Source organism: Pseudorca crassidens, chromosome 8 (genome assembly GCF_039906515.1).
Source record: "Pseudorca crassidens isolate mPseCra1 chromosome 8, mPseCra1.hap1, whole genome shotgun sequence".
NCBI classification, from domain to species: Eukaryota; Metazoa; Chordata; class Mammalia; order Artiodactyla; family Delphinidae; genus Pseudorca; species Pseudorca crassidens.
The window spans coordinates 73,786,519-73,806,007 of record NC_090303.1 but is presented as its reverse complement, the minus strand read 5'-3'; the positions used below and the strand labels follow the sequence as shown (position 1 = coordinate 73,806,007).

The 19,489-nt window shown below is 34.8% G+C and overlaps 1 protein-coding gene across 3 annotated transcripts in view; it reads left to right on the top strand.

Annotated features, from left to right (window-relative positions):
• TFEC (transcription factor EC) overlaps positions 1-19,489 on the top strand; it is a 155,931-nt gene that overhangs the window by 62,788 nt on the left and 73,654 nt on the right. For 2 of the 3 annotated variants that reach the window (XM_067746794.1, XM_067746792.1), the window contains exon 1: positions 12,730-12,860. The exons of the other annotated variant lie outside the window; for it this stretch is intronic. The gene's annotated coding sequence lies outside the window, so the exon portion shown is untranslated. Of the gene's footprint in view, positions 1-12,729; positions 12,861-19,489 lie in introns of those variants that run through there. 3 annotated transcript variants of the gene reach the window in all.

Sequence of the window (19,489 nt, the reverse complement as noted above, 5' to 3'; positions counted from 1 at the left end):
AACACGGGTTCTTTGGATCTGGTGTGCTAGTTTGCTCAGGTTTTGCCCACGCAATTCCTTACATAACTGGAAAAATTGAATTTGGTCTCCCTTCCACTGAAGTAGACAGTGCTGCTCAGTGTAAACAAATTTGGAAAAGAGAAACTTCTTCATGGGTGCCGCTTGTCCCAGTCAAGTATTTTAGATCTTACACAGGCAAGTTCCAGGTAGAACTACAGATCATGCCTCAGAGCCTGAGGCTGGGAAGCTGTCAGTTGCCTGGAATCAGCAGGTATAGGCAGTCAAAATACTGAAGAAGAGAATAACATTCAGCGTCTGGCTCTTTACCAGGAACCAGTGATTCATTTTATTACCTAACGTTTAGACCCTTAAATATGCTTCCCAAGTGGTTGCTCAAAAAAACCGAGAAAACAAACACTAAAGGATTTGAAGGACATTTTGCTGATACAGTAACCAGAGGAAAATAAACTTACGTTCTAATAAGATTTTTTTTTATTAATTAATTTATTAGTTATATTTGGTTGCATTGGGTCTTCGTTACTGTGCGCGGGCTTTCTCTAGTTGTGGTGAGCGGAGGCTACTCTTTGTTGTTGTTGCGGTGCGTAGGCTTCTCATTGCGGTGACTTGTTGCGGAGTACGGGCTCTAGGCCGTGCGGGCTTCAGTAGTTGCAGCATGTGGGCTCAGTAATTGTGGCTCTCATGCTCTAGAGCGCAGGCTCAGTAGTTGTGGCGCACAGGCTTAGTAGCTCCATGGCATGTGGGATCTTCCCAGACCAGGGCTCGAACCCATGTCCCCTGCATTGGCAGGCAGGTTCTTAACCACTGTGCCACCAGGGAAGCCCCTCTAATAAGATTTTATAACAAAGTAAGTGTAGGTCAGTTTATCTATTCTTGGTAACTATAACACTGTGAAAGGAAAATACATAATTTAAATTTTATGTTCAGAGCATGTAATAAATCTCTTATTTTGAATGTAAGAGCTACACGATTAGTACTAATTTAAGAGCAAATGCCTATTCTCATTAAATAGATGCTGTACAAATACCTTAAAATATCAGTTAGAAGACAGTAACATTATCCTACTGCATGATATCCCATAAGGCTTGTTCTGACCATGATGGAGAATGTGCATAGAAGGACTTTAGAATGCTTAATGAATCCTACTCCTGTCTTCTTTGGGGCAAGTCACTTCTTTGTTTAATGTTCAGAGGCCCAAGTTTACAACTCCTGAGTAAAATTTAACATCGTTCACATTGGAAAACTTAGATTCTAATTCTGCCATAAATTTAAGTGATATACTTTTAGAGATTGTGCATTACCTTTTTATTTTTGAGAAAATAACTAAGCATTATTTGGCAGCTAAGGGTCCCGAAATTGGATACTAGTGGTTTTGTAGTTCCCATTCACAGGAAGGCCACATTTAGCACCCAGAAGAGTTTTCTTTCATAGTGTCACGATTCCCACCCATATATTCTACTTCATTAATCAAAGAATTCAGTAGTGTTTAGTTCATTTTGAGCCCTGCATAGACTGAATATGCATAAGAGGTTGACCTTGGATTTGTCAGGGTATGAGTGAACCAACTGGTGACCTCTCATGACATTTTTAGGTAAAGCATCTCAAATAGTCATACTCTGTTAAATACTAAAATATGCATTTTCATATGGGTTTCCTTTCCTTTTTGTTCTTAACTATTATTTGCAGGTAAAACTATATACTGTTGTTGATACTTTTTCTTTGAAAAATAAGAAATGGTTTATTTTTAACACATTTTGCTAAATGTAAATAGAAATCTCAAATTTAATCATAGCTTGTTCAGCAAGATTTGCTAGGTGAGAGCCCCTTATTTTTACTTAAACCCTTACATATTGATTGATACTATGACAGTTTTAACAATTCATGTTTTAGCCCACCATCTTCTCGTAGGAATTTGATGAAGGATTTTTAAATGACTTTTTCCATTCATAAGCTTATTCCCCTTTGTATAACCTTCACTTATAGTGCATATACTTTTCAAAAACTTTGGTCCTCTGTTTGTAGAGTGTGAGATATCTATTATTAATGAAATATTGGTGGATTTTTTTTTCTGAATTGTCTTGAGAGAATAATGTTCTCTTACTCAGAAGAAAGTCCTTCAGAATGAGGTATTCTAACAAAAAAATCATTATATCCACATATGTTCATAAGATACACTATTAAATTTAGTAGTCCCATCACATGTAAGCTTCAGATATTGTTGCTTTAATGCATTCCCTCACTACTTTGATAAAAGCCTTAAGATGTTGCCACTAGTTCTTTGATGATTTCCTCTGATGTTACAGTACCTTTCTTTTTTTTCTCCAAAAAATCTGTTTTGCATAAACATGAGAAGTCAAGGCAGTTTGAGTTAACCAGTAAAAAGATTCAAGTTTTTGCAACAAAAGTACATATATTTGTAATCACATATTATAGCCCTCTCTCTCAATGTAAGGGAAGTTTATTTTCTATTTCTGGAAAATTTGAGCCTTTAGGTTTAAGAGAAGCCAAATATGTTATTCAGCTTTATAATTTTGAGCTTTATTCAGTTATTTCCATGTTGAATTCATGAGATTTATTAATGGAATTTAGAAGGAGAAGAGGCATATTGACCTAGATATTGACTTATTCATTTTTCCCCATCATCCCTGCCTGACTCCTGAATGAGTCCTGCATTCTGTTGGATTCAGGCATGGATAATTTTCTTTTCAATGTTTAGTTCTAGCTTCCAAATCTTTTTGCGGCAATTTCATTTAATAAAAAGCCATTCTGGATTACTTATTACATCCATAATTAGGTTTACTATTCCTATAAGGATGAAATATTAACAAATTAATAACAAACTTAAGTTTGTCCATTTTAACTACAAAGTTCTGCTTTCAACTAGACTATAGTTAATAATATGGTGTTACATACTTGAAGTTTGCTGAGAGTAGAAAAGTGTTCTCAGCATTTAAAAAAAGAGTTAACTAAGTGAGGTGATGGATATGTTAATTATTTTAATCATGGTGATCATTCCACAATGTATATGTATATCATACTTCTTTTAAAGCCAAACATGTTCTTCTGTGACTCTATTCTAGAAAAGAATGCCATTCTACCAACTATCAGTGGTACCTGTGGGTTTGCATTCATCTCGTTGTGCTAAAATGTCATTTTTCACTTTGCTACCTATATTCTGCGACTTGATAGTACAGACATCTAAAATCTAACTATTGCATCTGATACTTTTACCTGTTTCCTTTTCTTTAAAATGAAGCTTACTAGGCACCACTTTCACTATTGTTTTTCCCATGTCACAGTTGTTTTTCTCTAATAACTGATCTGTAGCTTTATATCAGCTTGCCAGCAGAAGGTGAACAGTTGTAGGTCTATATATGGTGTGAGAGATGCATCTTTTGCCCCTTGTTTCAGGAACTGGCTGATTGTGAAGCTTTGCCATATTATTTTTGTGCATGTGTGTGTGTGTGTTTTCCTTGTTTCAGACCGGTCATCCAACACAGGGAGCATAGAACCTCTGAAATCCCTGGGTTTTTCAAAACTCAGCTCTGCCTGCTTTGAGTTGAAACCAGAAAATGAAGTATAGTTTTCTACATGATTAGCAAGATCCATACACATGAGAAAAGAATAACTTCTGAGCACACTATTACTTGTTATAGATTTTCAGATATACCAGCTCTGGTCACTGCCACTTACCAGCTCTCTTTTTCTCTTATTTAACATAGGAAGTTTTCAACGGGTTGAATTTTCCAATATTCTAACTTTATAATTTCTGAAGTATGTTACCTTTTTAAAAACTTTTAAATTACTGCATTTCATATTCAAGTGAAAGCACCTAGCACAGCTCCTGGCACATGACACACATGCCCCAAGTTACTTGAATCTAGAACTGATATCTGAATAGAGTTGTGCTTATATTTTGTAATACTTGGCCGACCTTCTCTAGCAGTTTAGTTGGATATGTATATATATATATATATATATTCTACTTTTCCCTCATTAGTTGATAGCAAAATGAAAGGAAGCATTACCATATGGGAAATGCAATAAATACAAATGTTATATTGAAAGATAAGGCAATTCACATAGCTTACACCCAGTGTAATTAGTATGCTTACATGCTAGTCTAGATACACCCAGTTATTTATGTTTCAAGAAATATTTCAGTATATTTGACAGATCCTTCTCATTTCAGTGTCACAACAGGAGACAGATACTCAAGTTATGATATTCAAGTTACATTAACTAAGTATCCTGGGAAATTAAGTCTTACCGTTCCCTTGAGGGAAACCTCTACCTAAAAGAATGTGTTTCATTTTAAATTTCCTAAGCCATGGCAGTGTATTTAATTTATCCTAACATTTGAACTCTGACAAAATGAAAGTGAATAATCCAATGTTAATTCTTTAATATCTGGCATAAGAATCACAGTTCCTACAAATGCAAGAACCATTCATGGATTCTGGCGAATCTGGGTTAACCCATATCAGATAAGTCCCAAATGGCAAAGGTGGGGATGGGAATGTGTTTTAGAAAGTGTAGGATGGTTTTCATTGGCCATGATGTTAGTGGCTCTGTGTCGTGAATATGTGGCTGAACGTTTGTGCTTGCCAGGTTTGATGTCGTTAACCCAGGAACTCAAAGCTGACCATCACAACACTGTGCAATTTAAGCATTACAATAGATTCCTAATATGGGGAAAGAAAATAAATAAAAATGGAGTACTTAAAATGCAATTGTAAAACAAAAATAATATTAAAATATCAGGTCTTTCTATTTGTAATTTCTATTTTATGTGCCCTGTAAAAATGGAAATGAAAAGATATTTCCAAATCTAATTTGTGAATTTAGTTTGGCCTCTCTCTTCTGAGCCCAAATGAGGTGAAAAATCTTATTAATAGAAAATATTAATGCTCTTTCTCTCTTTCTCTCTCTGTATGTACATGTCTTCCTCAACTGACGATGGGATTACGTCCCAATAAACCCATTGTAGAAAATATTGTAAGTCGAAAATGTATTTAATACACCTAACTTACCAGACATCATGGCCTAGCCTAGCCTACCTTAAATGTGCTCAGAACACTTATATTAGCCTACAGTTAGGCAAGATCACCTAACTCAAAGCCTATTTTATAATAAAGTTTGAATATCTCATGTTATTTATTGAATACTGCACTGAAAGTGAAAAACAGAATGGTTGTGAGTGTATCTATTGTTTATCCTTGTGATCATGTGGCTGACGGCTCTGCAGCTCACTGATGCTGCCAGCATGGGGAGAGAGCGTCTTACCACGTATGGCTAGCCTAGGAAAAGATCCAAATTCAAAATTTGATGCATGATTTCTGCTGAATTCGTATTGCTTTTGCACCATTGTAAAGTCGAAAATCATAAGTTGAACCATTGTAAGTTGGGGACTATCTGTATACATTTTTTTTAAAAATTAGGGAATAAGAACAAATTATGTTGGCTAATTACTACAACATTATCAATTAAACAAAGACTATTCGTGCCAGTGCCATCATTTTCCTGGCATTTGTTGACACCTTTATTGAAGTCCTATGAGCCCCATTTTCCTTTGTTGTATTCCCACATCATGATGCACCTACTGACCAAAGTAAATTTAAATACCACTAGCATTTCTTGTCACCAAGTGTATGAAGTATCCCCAGCAGAACATTTATACCTTGCTTTATTCTACTCTCTTTGTCTAGGTCACACCTAGACTTTGTAGATTATTGCATATTACTTCCTATCTTACTTGAGGAACAAGACAGTCTTACTCCCCTCTTCCCCCTTCTATTTCTTCTTATTTTACTTTGTCAGAGTGTAGTTTTATCGTAGTTAAAAATGTCAACCAAAAATTATAGATTAAAACAAGAGGTATACTTTTTTTTTTTTTTGCGGTATGTGGGCCTCTCACTGTTGTGGCCTCTCCCGTTGCGGAGCACGGGCTCTGGACACGCAGGCTCAGCGGCCATGGCTCATGGGCGGGCCCAGCCTCTCTGCGGCATGTGGGATCTTCCCGGACCGGGGCACGAACCCGTGTCCCCTGCATCGGCAGGCGGACTCTCAACCACTGTGTCACCAGGGAAGCCCCCAAGAAGTATACTTTGATGATTCTTTGGTGTGCATGGGCATTTTTTTAAACCTCTAAAGGAATTTTAAAAACCCTCAAAATGGAAATAGGAAACACATTTCTACACTTATCCTTTCTCTATCTCTGATCTTATTACCTTTCCAGATTGTATTCCTTTAAAAATTATTATACTGTTATAATTATTATAGTTTACTCAGGGAAACTTCATGTTTGCTTATAGCAAACTATGAATTTGTGAAGTGTCTCATATTTTTATACTTCTTTGAAAGATGGCAATTCCCTCCTTGCGGATTCCGGAAAGCATTTTGGCATAGATCTTAAGAACAAAAATAACAATACTGATAAGCACATATATACTCATACAGAGAGCTTTTCTTTTATTTTAGTTTTTATCTCCCCAAATCATGGTAATCAAAATTATCATCGTCATCTCTCTGTCAGTCTACTCCCTCCCTTATTCCTGTACCTACTCTCTCTTCCTATTTGTATTTATAATGAGTTTCAGAATAAAGTTCATAACTTATTATTGCATGGACTGAATTTGTTTCTTAGGTGACAATACAGGAGAACTAAACTTTACTAAAGAGCGATTCCCTTGGGAAAAGTTGATAAGTTAAAGGCTATTAGGAGAGTTTTATAGTCATTGATCCTAATAACAAATATCCCAGTTCTCTCAATATATGGAAGGATTATGCAGGTTAATTTCCTTTGAAGTAGACATGGTCATTGACAGCTCTGGCCAATAAATGACAAACAGAAGCTTTAAGAACCTGCATATGGTTCATTGCATACTGTTTGCCTGCCTCAGTGGTGTTGAAAGCGTATATGGAGATGGAGCCTCCATTATCCTGGGTTCTTGAGTAACTGTGTGGAACACAGCCTCCCTTCCCCCACCCCCCGCAATCCACACTGGACTTATAGAGTATAAAATAACGTTTTGTTTTTAACACTATGTATTTTTTGAAGGTTTTTGTTACCACAGCATATCCTGTCCTCCCCTGTCTAGCAGAGAACAACTGTACAATTTTGGCAGACTGCAAAAGAATTATAATTTTCCCAATCTCTAGGGAGCTGCAGTGTTAATCATGGGAGATGCCTTCTCATTTGGAACTTCCTAATATTACAAAGGAAGAAGCTTTATACTTTTACTTATTTTACGGATAATAAATACATTGTCTCGTCTGAGTATAGGTTAGATGGTAGCCTCCATGGAATATTTCTGATTTCTGGAATTTTATATATAATTTTCCCTTCCCAATTTTAAATATATCTTCTGTCTTTACCTTAAGGATTTATTACCTTCCAAATGCAAATGCTTTGGGGAAGGAGAATATTTTAAGTCTTATTAGGCATTTATACCTTGGCGAATAAAGTACATAATGAATTAATTAGAGAGTTTCCTAAAAATAGTTTTAGATAGTGGCAAAGTGGGGAGATGATAAGGGATCATGGCACCTGTCTGGCAAAAGGGAAAAAGACATAGAGATTGCATGTTAAAGACAAATTTTGCCTACTTCATAATTTTTAGAAGAGCCGATTCTTTGTTTAATTCTCTGATGTATGCCGAGATTAAACATAAACTCTAGAGAATTCTTAAAGCCCTTGGCATCATAGAAGAATTAAATTATATTAATGCCTTAAAGGTTTGTAGAGACTTCGTGCTCTTCAAAACTGATTTGTTGGGGACAGAAAAACTTGCAAAAGTCATTTGATTCTCCATTTCTCACACAGCAATGTTAAGTCATGCACTTTTGCTGACACTGTGGATTGATGAGTTGATGTTTGTGAAGTTCATTGAAGTAGATGAGAGCATTTTAGAACTGAAAAAGTACTACTATTGCAATTGTATATTTATACTGATCTTACACGTGTTCCACAGCTCTCATGCCTAGTACGCTTCTTAAGGACATAATAACTTTGATGGAATAAAACCTAAATGCAGTTTTAAAAGATATATTGAAAGTTTGCAAATACTACACTTGCTAATGTGCTAGTGAAATAGTAGAAATCTAGATAAGTTTCAGTGTTAGTATTTTAGTGGGATGAACTCCTATATGTTTGATGGTCTGTAATTCTTAAATGATATTGGAATTTAAGATCAGATTTGATATTTAGTGTTTATTTTAAAGTGCTATTCAGGCAAAGTGTAGAGTAATCACATACAAACAGGGAACATTCACTTTCTAACTTACGCACTTCTGGTAATGAAATCAGACTTTTGAATAATCAATGTGAATTTTTTGCCAAATGACTTAATGGTAATATTAATCTCTCTGTAAAAGGATAATTTCTATCCCTGAGGGACATATAAACTCCAGTTCTATATACTCACATCTGATTTTGTTTGTTTTCTATGGTAATATTGATTCTGGACTTTTTCTCCAAACTTCTTAGGAGAGTTGTATCTTTTCCTTGAATTTAGCTTTTTAAAAGAGAAGTTAGATTTCTTCAGTGTTTATCAGGTTGGAAGTTTTTAAAAAATTAATGATTATCTTAAACTAGGCTACTTGTTGGTAAGAAAAAGGCATACTTATGGGCATAATGACCCTCAACATCCAGGTATATATGTACAAAATCAATTGCCATTAAAAGGATTCTTTACCAATAATCTTTTACCTTTGAGACTTCTATGAAAGCAGTCTGAAGTTACAATGAATGCCTTGTTTTTCTTCTTTGAAGAGCTGGTATGCAATCTTCTTGTCTGCTTTCTACTTACTTGTAGGAATGTTTTTTGAGTCCATTTCCAAAAGTGCATTAGCTGCCGTTTGGCAATCAGAAAATTTTTTCTTCTATGGTCTGTTCATATGTTTTTAACTTAAACATTATTTATCACAGACATTATCTATTACTGATTGTTACCTTAGTGCCCCCAAATATGTTTGACTTTAGAAACCAAGTAGCCTCTACTTTTGTGGCATTTCTCATTTCAATATCCCAGTCCTTCACAAAATCAGATGTAAGAAAACAGTCCATTTATTCCTTACATCATTTTTGTTTGCTATTTCATATATTCATCTACTAAATTACTGTTTCTCTGCCTTTAACTAACTTAAACCATAGGTAATTTATCTTCCAAATTCTATTAGATTTTAATCTCCTTGAGGGTAAGGATCACAACAGCTTGTCTTTGTATCCTACTGCCTGATACATGGTAGACATTCAGTAGAAGCTGATTAATTAATAATAGATAAAATATTGGTTTTGATGGAGAAGCTACTGTGAAGAACATAAGGCTTAGTATTTAATATACACTGTCTATTGCGTGACAGGACTAATTATAAGTACTTGGAGCATATGCTGTCCATGTTCTGTCTATACTTCCATATACCACTTACCATCTCAGGCTTGTCTTCCAATTGCCTGCAATGGAAGTTTTGTCAGAAGGCTGCCCTCAGCAGAACAGATTCCACTTTGCCCAGCTGCAGCTTGGGCAGGATATGCTTGGGTGTTAATGTTCCCTTGGAGGCAGCCTGAAACCAGTGGCTGATGGATTTTAGGGGGGTCTAAATATCCCAGGTCCTTTGTTCCCTGCCTGGAATAAATCTAAGCATTTTACATAATTTCCAGTGTCATGAAACTAAGAATTACCAATACAAAGAAGAAAAAGTTATGGTCCAATCCAGCAATAAGTACATCTTTAGATAAGAAGACAATCAAACCTTTATAATACAGTGTAACGATTACCTACATGTTTTATGATTTAAAGCTAAGGAATAAAAGCATTTCCCAAGATTTTTTTTAGTCATTAAAAAGTATTTTTCTTAGAGAGATTTTAATCTGTATGTGGTCAAATACGTTAGACTTTCTTGATATTTTTCTCTACTTTATGAATTACAAAATAGTCACATTTTGGCGCGTGATTTTGAAAATTTTATATTTGCATCTTTAAGATTTTGAAATTGAGTTTTTGGTATAGTAGAAGTATGGGTCTCTGTCTACTTCTCTCTTCCTCTCTCCCTCTCTCCCAACAAATTGCTAGCTATTTGCCCTTAAAGTATTTATTGAGAAATATATCTATTTTCTACTGATGTGAAATACAACCTTCAACATATACTAAATTTCTAAAAATGCATGTTTGAGTTTTCTGTCTACTGTATGCCATCAGTAAGCTGTTTTGATTAGTGTAGTTTTACAGTGTGTCCAGTATCTCATTGGTCAAGTCCTTCTTCACTATTTTTTTAATTTCAAAATATTTTGGCTATGTTTTTCATTTATTCTTCTTAGTAAATAATAATAGAAACACCAATAGACTGTAACTATAATTTTGATGGATATTATATTGAATTTACAAATTTATTTGGGATTAAAATATACTGACATTAATACTTATAGTAGAAAGATATGTAAAGTTCCGTTTGTTCACACACACAAGAGCATTTAATTCTTATCTTTCAAGAAAAGCCTACAGACAGGAGGTCAGACACAATCTAGACTTTGAAAAAGGGAGAGTCTTGTATCAGGACGTTCTAAGCAGAAGGAAGGAAGGATGTTTATGATGAAGCTTGAAATCCAGACTTAGATTTGGTTGTGAGGACTTTTATATGTTATTCTAGAGTAATGGGAATCAGTTTAGGCAGTAGGAATCTTCTGATGGTTACAAGTAAGGAGAATAAAATTATCAAATCTGTGATTTAGAAAAACAATGCTCTAATCACGTGGTTGTTTCCTCTGACAACCAGCCCTCATCCGGAAACTATTTTGGGGCCAAAGAAGTCACCTCTTCAACATAAACTCATGTACTAGTTGAAATGGGCTTACATGATTAACAAAAGATGCTCTTCTCACCCCTATTAAGAACCGTGAACCAGGAACCAAGGATGAAGACCAAATATTTATTTCTTATTATATCACAGTATCACACAAAGTAGTATACTATCCTTAAATGTTTTGGTGTACAAACTATTTTTAAAATCAAAACTATATTTTAATACAAATTACAAACATGTTTATTATATAAAATATAGAAGCTATAGGTAAACAAAACTTTTAAAATATCTTAAGTGCTCCTCTAGACCATCATTAAGATATAAGCACTGTTAACACATTGGTGCCTTTTGCTTCAGGTTTGTGTGTCCACGTGTGCATTTCCAACTTTTCAAAAACCAAAATGTATGCCCTTATAATAATAGAGCTTCAAAACTTACCTTCTGAATCACACAAATGTGTTTCAAATTATAATTCTATCTGAAGTAGTCTCTAATATGAGTTAAAATCCCATATGTTTCTCTTTCTTAACAATGTTTCTTATTAATCTTTTCTTTCTAAAATTAGCTTAAATCAATCACCTTTGCTCTAAATTAAGTACTTACTCCTTCCCATCACCTTAGGAGATTTAAATGTGTGATAACATCATAAGAAGATGTAAGGTGACTCAAAAATTAGTTATTGATAATGAGAGAACTTTTAAAATTTTTACTTAATAGTTTTGCAGTTCTTCAGAGGAGACATAAAGTGCTGAGACATTTTCACATAAACCTCACTCCTTGACAAACATCAATGTCAATTTAATTGCATGATTTTATATATTTTATTTATTTATTTATTTATTTATGGCTGTGTTGGGTCTTCATTTCTGTGCGAGGGCTTTCTCCAGTTGCGGCAAGTGGGGGCCACTCTTCATCGCGGTGTGCAGGGCCTCTCACTATCGCGGCCTCTCTTGTTGCGGAGCACAGGCTCCCGACACGCAGGCTCAGTAATTGTGGCTCACGGGCCTAGTTGCTTCGCGGCATATGGGATCTTCACAGACCAGGGCTCGAACCCGTGTCCCCTGCATCAGCAGGCAGATTCTCAACCACTGTGCCACCAGGGAAGCCCAATTGCATGATTTTATAAAACACAAAGAGAGGAATTTGAATGTAACCTTTGCATGAAACAAAGTTGTATCTTTAGGTTTTTACTTTCATGCAGGTAACTAATATATAAAATGAGACCTCTTTAGATGTTTCATTTATAAAGGTAGTGCGTGAGTAACCAGTACTCATGTCCCTTAAAAATATGTCACACTGGGATATGAAAAATAATAATAAAAATTAGAAATCTTATAAGTTGAAATATATATCTTCCGACTACATAGGAAAATAAAATATTCCTGGACAAGATGAAAATTATCCTGGAATTTGAGAGCAAAATCATATGTAAGGAAAATGTGATTATATGAAATATGGGAAATTTAATGGCCTAAAGCAAAAACTCAAAATCTGTTAACACTCTTAACAAAACTGCAATTCTTAAAAACTGAAAATTGGTGCAGGTCAGCTTTTTGAAGAAACGTTAAGTGTGAGACTTGACACGTCGCAATAAATGTGGGACCTTAGTCCATTTTGATAACAACCATTTACTGCTTGTGTTTATTCTGGGAAGAAATATTGATTATGGGGCAATAATGGGATCAACTAGAGCTTTTACTGTGGTCACATTACTGTGGAGTACTTTTGTTGGAGTGCTATTTCTCAAATTGGTAGCATATTTCACATAAAGAAAGGAAGTCCCCGTACATGAAACTGCTGTGTCATTTCTTCTTCCTTAACTGAAATTCCAACCAAGGTTCAGGAAATGCCCTAATGAGCCACTTCTCTTTTCTCTTTCCTCAACTAAGTGGATTCCAACCAGTCCAAACTATTCATTATTCATGATCAGGACGTTTACTTTGGTTGTCTCCTGTGGCATGGTGCTTATGTTATGGGAAGAGGGATTATAATTCGGTGCTGTTTGTAAAGGTGATAACACTGATAGAATCCAGTCATTGCTGGTAGGTAACTAAACTGGCAAGTTAATTTTCTGTACTTTAAACTGTGAAAGACAAGTCTAATCAATACCTATTTTACTTTGATATGTGTGACTTGCTGATAATTATAGTTTCATCTTGCATGATCACTGGATATCAGGATATTAGAGTAGTTGAGCTATGATTTGCTGTAATTTGGGTAAAATATATCTAAAACTCAATCTATTAATGTCTTATTTTAATCAAGATATAGAAATCACTGTTTTATTTCATGATAACCAAAGGAATTTCTTCTTCCAGTTTAATATTCCTGGATATTTACTAAATTAGAACATGATTTAACATTTTATTGCATCTTTTATGTTATTTTATGAGTAAATGTTAATTTCTACTTTTAGCAATATACATTTTATTGGCTATTAAAGGTAAGAAAATATGCATACTATTCATAGCAGAAATAACACCAGATAGTATTTTAGCATATATTATTTTTCCAGCATTAAAAGTTATTCTGTTTTTTATGGAGATTTGAATCTGAAAAATTTGTGTAGGAGATGTCAAAATCCCAAAGCAATAACTTTTTATTATAATAGTTTTCAATTAGTTTATTAGTAATAGTTTTCAACTGTAATAATTAGCAGAGTTGTAGTAGGGCCTGGAAGATTATATATATATTTGTTTATATATATGTACATAAAAATATATTTTATATATATTTGTTTATATGAATTATAATCCCATGCTTTCGGTATCATCTTAAAATGTTTCATTGGGAATACACATTTTGAGAAGAAAATAAACCTGAGGTAATCTTTAATTCATTTTGGGTAGCTTTTTAGTAACTTATTTACTAGAAACTTCATTTAAAGTTAAGAGAATTTAAAATAACTTTCACAGTTCTTCCCTGTTCAGAGACTGTGTCAACAAAGCAAAGTGAAGCAGAATATAGAGTTCATTATCAAGATTATTCAGACAATTCTGCTTCACTTCTATTTTAGATGAATCTGAGTGTAGCTTTACACTTTCAAGTAACTTCGGAATTAATACTAAATCTTTTACTTTTTTTGGTGGAAGCTACCTTAAATAGGCCAAACTTTGTAATCTCCATTTTGAGAATGAAAACTTTTTTTAGCTATAAAACAAAAGGAATAGAGATAATTTTCATGTTGTCTATTTCTTTGGTTTGATTATCATTACTTTTTAAAAAATTTCTATTTCATTACAAAGCAGTAGAATAGTTCAATGTATGAGTAATTTTATTGAACTGGAAGTTGGAGCTGATGTCAAAAATGAAACAAACTGAAAAAAGTTCCTTAAAAATCAGCTTAATTTTAATGACTGTGACACAAGTGTTTATTATAAGTTTTAGATAGCCAAAATAATTATGAGGTATTTAAATCTGATGGAAATGTCTAGCATTAGTGACATTTTCAGAAGTTGTGGTAATTAACACAGTGAAAATGGAAAATAATTTTGAAAACAGTGGTTTGAATAGTTAGAAAGGAGAAACTGAAAGAAAGAAAATATTCTTACATGATAGTTTCAAATAAACTAGTGAAATATGATTCAAAGGAATAATGATGGATACTGATAAAGTAATAAATATACAAGTGGATGTATAATCATCAATTCTTTATTAATCAATTATAAATAGAAGTCAATTTTATTTTTGTACAAATCATTGTATAAAATGAAGTTCACTAGACATACCAGATTCTTCATGGAGGAAAATTTAATTAACTCTTTATAGTAAAAAATATTGGATTAAACAATGGAGTGATAGCAGATCCAGAGAAGGGATGTTTACAAATAGCAGATTGCAAATTTTATACTATTTGGCAAAAAAACCCAAAACAAATGTATAGTGCAAAATATAGTTCTTGCTCAGGTTTTACTGATTATATTTACTAAGATTAGGAAGACGAGTCAGGGAGGCATAGAGCAGAGGATGTATGAGGAAAACAGTAAGAATCACAAGTGTTTTCAAAAACATAACCTATGAGGGGAGAGCTTAACAGTAGTCTTATAGAAAAATGAGTATCAATAAATTAACATACAAAAATATCCCTTATTTTCTAGAGTTGTGAATTACCAGCCTGTTCAGGAATCTGTAGGTCAGGGTATAGGTGTTTGGAGATACACCAAAATTGGTCAGACATTATTTTGCTTGTGAGAACTTAGTTGATGATAATTTTGTGATTCTATTAAATTGTAGCTATTGGAGCATGGATGTCTTGGCCAATTACTCATCAGCAAAAAAGAATGATATGGGAATGTATTACAGGTAGTTTATGTTAAACATTAGGAAAATTAGGGGGATCTGTATTATTGAAAAGTGAGATAGTAAGATAGGTTGTGAAATTTCCTTAGGTGACAATTTTAAGAACAGATTGATTAAGGACAGAAAACCCTAGGTTCTAATTTTGTAATTGTTCTCAGAATACAGCAGGAGGTTGAGCCTAATGATCTTAAAGCCCATCAGGTTGCTGTTTTTCTTTTTATCACTTCACATTTGAAAGAACATGTGAAATTCAAAAATAGAACTAAAAAAAGGCAATTGAAAGGAATGAGTCTAGGAAAGAGATTGAGGTTTAATACGAATTTCCATATCCCCTTACATTTATTCCCAAGAGTTACCATGGAAGAGTGTTTCCAAATCATTTCTTGCCTTTCCTGAAACACTCCTCCTCAGCCTGTGTACTGGAACAGATTGTGATTCACTTTCTAGCTTCTTCCACTGGGCCAGAGAATTCTTCTATCCCTCCCTTTGTTCCTTTCTTTATTCCTTATTTTGTGAACATGTTTCCAATTCAAAAGTTCTATGCACATGAACAATTAGGTTCTGAAAGATATTTAGCTTCCTTGTGTGGATTTCCATCCAGAAAAGCATTTGAGCCAGGGTTATGTGTTCAGTCAGACATTTCACTGTATCCCTTTTTTTCTCCATTGGTGAAAACTCATTCTATTAGACATCTTTCCACACTCCCCAAAAATCTGACCAGTACCTATTTGCCTTGAAAATCTCTCTATAGACAGGTAATGCTGTCAGCTAGTGTCTGCAGGGAATTCCTCAGCAGCTAGGATGTTTACATTCTCTGCTCCCTTTGATCCTGTGCAAATTCAAATAGATTTGAACCTACTGAACTATTGAGGTCTGTAACAGAAGTTTTGTCAGTAGCATTTTTACCATCAGACTCTAAGGTTTGGTAAACTTTTAGGCTTCTCTTTAATTAGTCTTAGGCTAAGAGACATCTCTCAAATGTTTCTCTCCATTTAATCAATCACTTTTCCTCTTCTATAGCTTATGATTGTCCTACACATATGTAAGGCACTTTTCACATGATGGATGATTTGCTCTTTCCATCAGAGCAGAGATGTGAAAAGCATGGCACATTCAGGGGTCTTTGATTATAGCTTGGAATCATTGTGGGGAATAACATAAAGAAGAGCTGGAGAGTTAAGGTGGGGGCAGACCATAAGAACTATGCTTTTAAGGGTTGTACAGTTTTAACAAGAGTAGCTTGTTCTGATTGTGTTTTAGCAGGATATCTCTGGCCATTTGGAACACAGATTGGTGGGATGAAAGACCAGAGTCATAAGTTTTAGATTTTGTTTGTAGAGTGCTCCTGTATCTGCTTTAAGACAGCAAAGACAATTATATGTCTCTGGATAATACTTTGCAAGGTTGTTGAACCTCTGGCAACAACAGAAGGCAAGTTCTTTACTAAAAATATTGTAGAACCTACTTCATAAGAAAATCAAAGGTGGTGGACTGTGTCATTTTCCACTGTAAAAATAACCACTTAAACTGAACATGGATTAGCTCCCAAACCAGTGGGCCAAGGAAATATTTGCAAGTGATTCAGTGATTTCTTTGTGGTTGCTTTGTTTAGTGCTGATTGGGTTTAGTGCTGTTTAGTGCTGTAAAATAGGAAGTCAGAAGTTCAGCATTTTTAGCTTGCTACTAACTTGCCATGTGACTTTAAATAAGTCTGTGTGTGTATATGTGCGAGTGTTAGCTGAATATTTTATATTGAATTAATACCTAGCGTGGAGAGTGAATGAACAGCTGGGGCTGGGCCTGAGTGTGAAGGAAGAGGGGTCTGGTTGTGTTAAAGTCTCCTGTGCTTGAAGAGTAGTTCTGAATTTGCTCCTAGGTTATCAAATTTAGATAGGTCATGGGAGCTCTAAGATTGGAAATAAAGGTCACAACCCAAAGGGAGGACTTCTCTGCTTCTCCCTATGGGATCCCTGATCTCACATTTCTGACAGATTTCTAGAGCACAGAACATAACCAGGGGCTGCTGTCTCATATATTCTCTCCTATGAAAATAGCCTTGGAGGACTCTGCCTTAGGACAGAGCTCTCAGAGCAAAATGAAGTAGAGAATGAAGCAACTCTGCATAATTTGCCTTTTCTTCATAGGTCACATCTACTTTTCCATATTTTCTAAAACTGCATTGCCAGTTCATTTTCATTTCTATTTGTTTCAGGAAACACTGGTGTACTAAGTAGTATCTGAATTCATTTAGATTCAGCCCCACTGAACACACCAAGTGAAATATGTAACACAACCAGTTGCTTAAGATGTATTTGTCTAAAGACAAAACAAGCAGCAACAATGACAAAATAGCAAGCAAAAATATCCTATAATATGTTAGGAGAAGGAAAGAATTTATAAAATAAATGCATAAGCTGAAATATTAAGTCCTCTATTGAGGGATAAAAGAGAGACAGTGAATGTTAATTACTTCTGCTTGATAGCAGTAATCTTAGAAGGAGTTTTAACCAGTATCAAAATCAGATATTGTACATGAAATAGTCTTTTCTCTTCCACAGTTGATAATAGTTAACATCCATTGGGCTCTCAGCATGTACTAAAGACTTTATCACCTCATTTGAGCCTGACATGCCCTTGAGGCAAGTCCGCTATTGCCATTGTTGAGAAAAGTGAGGCTTTTGAAGGATAGGTAACTTTTCCAAGGTGACCAGTGGGTAAGTGATGGAGCAGCGACCTAGATCTAGGTCTGTAAGGGTCTTAGACCTAAGTAAACTCTGTAGTCTTTTCTGGGGAACTTTTAAACTTAAACTGTATCTTTGTTGTTCTACTTTATTCATTTTGAACAAATGTTCTGCTTTATCCCATCTTTATAGCAGAGAAGGGGAAACAGTTCAAGGGAGAAGGGTTGGGGGAAATCAGAAATCACAGCTCTGCTAAAAGTGGCTCCTAGGCTTATACATGGATAACGAGGTCTTTGACTACATTAAATTTGCAAAAATGGCAGTTGCAGAGGTAACAAGGGACCAGAATAGATGGCTCTATTTCATAAAAGAAAGGGGCAAAGTGAAGAGACTCATTAATGTTGAAGCAGTAGATGGATAACCAGTGACAAATATCAAGCAGATTTGCTTCAGTTTGGTCAGAGAAAGGTCATTGATTATTTTTGGTTAAACTGGTTCACAGAGGCCAGGTCTCCACTAAAAAAGGGAATTAATTGCTTCCATTTCCCACTAATTGCCTCAACATTTCCCTATGCTTTGTCATTGGAGATTTGGTCAGAGAGGCAAAAAGTCAAAAGTCAGAGTTTGATGGAATCTACATAAAAAGGGAATCTGAGGAGACCAAATTATGGCATTTGGTGTAATAATGATAATGATATTTAGCATTTTTCCCTGGGAGTGCTGTGGATTTTTAGAGACCTTTTCAATCTTTAATCAGACCATAGGGCACATTTAAGAGAGTTCACTGCTTTTATTTCCATCTAGAGGATAAGGCATCACAGAGAGATGAACTGACCTAGGGCAAATCTCCTGAGATGTTAAACCTCTATGTTGGATTACACCCTCTATGTTGAGTTTTAGTTGGAAGGCTGGGCACTTCCCAGAGGTATCATTCATTCATACTCCTTCAGAGTCTAGACTTTTGGTACATTACTCTCTGAGATTACTACTCTCTGAAAAATCACCCAAGAAATTGGCATGAAATAGTTTTGATGTCACAAGAATTACTTAGTTTTCAGGCTATTAATTGATTCTTGAGCCATCTTCAATTAATGAGATATTCTACCTGTATTTTCTTAATTAACCAGTCTTTAAAATCCTTTATAGCTCTAAATCCTTTGGAATCTGTGAGTTTTGTCGTCCAGAAATTTTGTACTTTTTTGGAACCCAAAGTGGCAGTGTAGAGAGTAGGAAGAACATGGGCTCTGGATATGCCAGGTCAGTGTTCAATCTTCCTGGTTCCTCTGATTTACTTGTAATACCTTTGGAGGCCCAATAGACAAATGTTGCTCTTTAGGAAGTCCCAAACCTGCAATATCAGCTACTCTTCTTTGCTGGAAGAACCAGAAATATGTTATTATTAGTTAGATATTTATTACATTGTAGGTTCTTAGAAACATGGTGTATTAGAATGAGCATAGGTTTTAAAGCAAGGCACTTAGGTTTCAAAACCAGCTCTGTCATAATCACCTGTTTGATCCCAGACAGGTCATGTAATTTGATTGAAACTCATGTGTAAACTCATTTCTTCATGTGTAAACCTGATATACCTCATTGGGTTTCATATTAAATAAGAAAGTAAAGGTAAAGCACCCAGCTCAATGTCCACATATACTTATCAGCCATGTATCTATTAACATCATTATTAGAAA